Genomic DNA, 4,832 nt, shown 5'->3' on the forward strand with positions numbered 1-4,832 from the left:
ATATATATATATATATATATATATATATATATATATATATATATATATATATATATATATATATATATATATATATATATAAATATATTATGTACAAGCCAAATTATCCCGATCCAGATATTACTTTAATTCAAGTAATTAAGTAACATTTCCAGGGCTTGAATTTACAACCATTTTAGTCACATATGTGCCCAAAATGTAATCTGTGCAACTTCAAAATATTTGGGAACAAACAGTTATTGTATTGTGTGCGAAAGTGGTGGCATTAGCCTCTATGTTGTGAATGAATAACAGAGGCTAATGCCATGACTTTCATTGTGTTCCAGTGTATCTTGAAGGATCATGCAAGTAATTGTTTCTTGTTGATGCTGTAAACAAAATGTCACTGTGCTAACCCATGTTTGTTGTTGTACTGAACACACATTGAAAATAAACCCACTGAAATAATAATAATAACAATGATTAATTTCTAAGTCTTTGTTAGCCATTTGTGAAGTGTTGTGCTTGTGCGCAAAGACAAAATATTTAATGTTCGAACTGAAAAACTTTATTTATTTTGCAAATAATCAATAACTTAGAATTTATTGGCAGCAACACATTGCAAAACAATTGGCACAGGGGCATTTTTATCACTGTATTATATGGCCTTTCCTTTTAACAACACTCAGTAAACGTTTGGCAACTGAGGAGACCAATTTTTTAAGCTTTTCAGGTGGAATTCTTTCCCATTCTTGCTTGATGTACAGCTTAAGTTGTTCAACAGTCCGCGGTCTCCAGTGTCGTATTTTACGCTTCAGGTCTGGACTACAGGCAGGCCAGTCTAGTACCCGCACTCTTTTACTATGAAGCCACACTGTTGTAACACATGGCTTGGCATTGTCTTGCTGAAATAAGGAGGGGCGTCCATGATAACATTGCTTGGATGGCAATATATGTTGCTCCAAAAGCTGTGTGTACCTTTCAGCATTAATGGTGCCTTCACAGATGTGTAAGTTACCCATGTCTTGGGCACTAATACACCCCCATACCATCACAGATGCTGGCTTTTGAACTATGCGCCTACAACAATACGGATGGTTATTTTCCTTTTTGGTCCGAAGGACACTACGTCCACAGTTTCCAAAAATAATTTGAAATGTGGACTCGTCAGACCACAGAACACTTTTCCACTTTGCATCAGTCCATCTTAGATGAGCTCAGGCTCAGCGAAGCCGGCGGCATTTCTGGGTGTTGTTGATAAATGGTTTTCGCTCTGTATAGTAGAGTTTTAACTTGCACTTACAGATGTAGCGACAAACTGTAGTTACTGACGGTGGGTTTCTGAAGTGTTCCTGAGCCCATGTGGTGATATCCTTTACACACTGATGTCACTTTTTGTTGCAGTACCGCCTGAGGTATCCAAGGTCATGGGCATTCAATGTTACGTGCAGTGATTTCTCCAGATTCTCTGAACCTTTTGATGATATTACGGACCGTAGACGGTGAAATCCCTAAATTCCTTGCAATAGCTTGTTGAGAAATGTTGTTCTTAAACTGTTAGGCAATTTGCTCACGCATTTGTTCACAAAGTGGTGACCCTCACCCCACCCTTGTTTGTGAATGACTGAGCATTTCATAGAAGCTGCGTTAATACCCAATCATGGCACCCACCTGTTTCCAATTAAGCTCTTCACCTGTGGAATTTTCCAAATAAGTGTTTGATGAGCATTCCTCAACTTTCTCAGTCGTTTTTGCCACTTGTGGCAGGTAACAAATTCCAAATGAGCTAAAATGTTGAAAAAATAATGTTTTCCAGTTCAAACCTTAAGTATCTTGTCTTTGCAGTCTATTAAATTGAATATAGGTTGAAAGGGATTTTCAAATCATTGTATTTTGTTTCTATTTACGATTTACACAACGTGCCAACTTCACTGGTTTTGGGGTTTGCAAAATGTTTGACTTCACGAATCATTTGTTGGGTCACTATAATCCATTCTATTAATTATCTTTATTACTCTCGTTTGTAATATGAATATTGTTTTGTGATTGTTTTATATGTATATCCCAGACCTTTATGCAATAAGAAATGTATTTAAAAATATTAAATCCTTTTTTTGCCCAAAAGGGACAAGCGACAAACGTCGCAACTTTTTGGGGGATGTTTTAGAGACATGAAAGAAGGCATCAGTCTGCCATGAGCCCCTCCTCACGGGTGGTCAGGTTGACAGTAGCCTCGTGCAGCAGTCCCAGCTGCAGTCAGAGCAGAGAGGAGAGCCTCATTAATTGAACACGGTTCATGTTAATGAGCCAGTCAATAGATTCTGTTCGCTCGTCAATGTCACAACCCTTCAGTCTTTTGAGCAAATGTGATATTCTAACATTTAACAATGCACAATAATTTTAATTTTAAGAAAAACTAAGAATCAACAGAAGAATTTATTTGCAGTTCAAATCATATTTAGCATTTTTTAAAGTCCTTTTTTTTTAATCTCTCCCGTGACGACATTCCTCTTTCATTCAGAGTCCATTGCAGTGGATTATGTAAATGAGGTGATGACGTCTTCTGGCGACTTTTAGGACAGCCAATAGCTGCTTTCCTTACTGAGGAGTTGCCAACACTGATCTTACTAGTTGTTGTGGTCAAACACAGACTCTGTTTTTGTTTTCTAACTGGCAGTGTGCGCCCTTTAAGAAGTGAGTAGCCTTGTAGGCACTTTATCAGAATCAGAATCAGAATCAGAATAGTTTTATTGCCATTGTTTGAGAACGGGTTCACAAACTAGGAATTTTTCTTGGTGCAAACGTGCGACATAAAACACATATAACACATATTTGGTAATAAAAAGAGCTGTGACTGAGCTATCAGATAGACTTAGAAGGAATTTTAAGGAATTCAAGGAGCTGCTGTTAGGAGTTATTGTTCATTTTCCTGATGGCCGAGGGGAAAAAACTGTTCAGGTGGCGGGAGGTGTGGGTCTGGATGGAGCGTAGTCTCCTGCCTGAGGGGAGAGGGGAGAATAGTTTGTGTCCAGGGTGAGAAGAGTCAGCTGTGATCCGACCCACACGCCTCCTGGTCCTGGAGGAGAACAAGTCCTGGAGGGTTAGGAGCTTGCAGCCAATCACCTTCTCAGCAGCACGTACGATGCGCTGCAGTCTATTCTTATCCTGGACTGAGGCGCCTGGGGAACCACACTGTGATGGAGGAGGTCAGGATGGACTCTATGATGGCTGAGTAAAACTGCACCAGCATCTCTGTCGGCACCTTAAGTTTCCTCAGCTGCCGCAGGAAGTACATCCTCTGCTGGGCCTTCTTGATGAGGGAGCTGATGGTCAGCTCCCACTTGAGGTCCTGGGTGATGGTGGTGCCCAAGAAACGGAAGGAGTCCACAATGGGGACGGGGGTGGGAGAGTCAATCAGGGTGAGGGGGGATGGTGGGGCTGTGACTTTCCTGAAGTCCATGATCATCTCCACTGTTTTCTGGGCGTTCAGCTCCAGGTTGTTGAGGCTGCACCAGGACGTCAGCCGGTCCACCTCTCTCCTGTAGGCGGACTCATCGCCATTCGAGATGAGCCCGATGAGGGTGGTGTCATCCGCAAACTTGAGCAGTTTTACGGATTGGTGACTGGAGGTGCAGCAGTTTGTATACAGGGAGAAGAGCCAGGGGGAGAATACACAGCCCTGAGGAGTACCAGTGTTTGTGGTTCGACTGTCCGAGACAATCTTCCCCAGCCGTACGTGCTGTCTTCGGTCTGTCAGGAAGTCATTAATCCAACTGCAGAGGGAGTCGGGCACGCTGAGCTGGTAGAGCTTGTCTCGTAGCAGTCCAGGGAGGATGGTGTTGAACGCAGAGCTGCAGTCCACAAACAGGATCCTAGCGTAGGTTCCTGGGGAGTCCAGATGCTCCAGGATGAAGTGTTGTCATCTGTTTAAGGTTTAAAGCTGTGTATTCACCATGTTTCTGTCTTATTTGTGCTGGTTTAATGATCTGTTTAACATCCGATTGACAAGCTAAATGCTAGTTTTGTATCAAGCTCTGCTAACAATACTTGCTAGCATTAGATTTTGATTCAGAACATGTCTGTCAGTCTGCTTTTATAACTCACATTATTTATCATGATGTTTGTGTTGTGTCTTGTGTATTCACTACTTCATTGAGGGCTGTGATGTTGGATCTATATTTAGGCATTCTGCTTATTTAATGTAGCATCTTGTGGTAAAATGATGTTACTACACTTAGTTTTTGGGCACTTCTTTTTAGGAAGTAAAAAAATTATAAAAACATTTATTTATCAACGTAGAATATTTACAACAAATATAACATACATGGTAACAGGCATACTACACAGTAATAACATGAGAAAAATGTACACATAATACAAGATAGAAAACAAAAGATTAAATTTAAATAAAACACATACAAGTAGGGGTTTTCTTGGTATCTGGCTTGTATCTTCCCTGTCTAAAGCAATAGGACCGAGGGCCTCATCAACGTGTAGTTTTTAGATTTATTTGGACATGTATTTGTTATTTGGTGTTTCAGTTAACCCAGGATTTCCACTGAATGCGGAACGGTCGCAGACCGTCACACGTCGCAACGTTTTTTGAAGGCTATGTGTCAGTTTCCACCCCCGCGGAACGTCACCGACGTGCCATTGCCATTCCGCATTCCACAACTCTAATATACAGTACACGCAGAGATTCTATTTTTTCCCAGACGCCGCAACAAATCCGTTCAATTCAGCTAAAATCTGCTAGTGTTGGACTGACAGTAATGCACAAACACAAAATATTGCCCTAGTGTTAAATGGCACGGGAGAGATAAAAAGTGACTTTAAAAATGCCTTCTCTTGAT

Source organism: Entelurus aequoreus, linkage group LG07 (genome assembly GCF_033978785.1).
Source record: "Entelurus aequoreus isolate RoL-2023_Sb linkage group LG07, RoL_Eaeq_v1.1, whole genome shotgun sequence".
In the NCBI taxonomy this organism is placed as follows: domain Eukaryota; kingdom Metazoa; phylum Chordata; class Actinopteri; order Syngnathiformes; family Syngnathidae; genus Entelurus; species Entelurus aequoreus.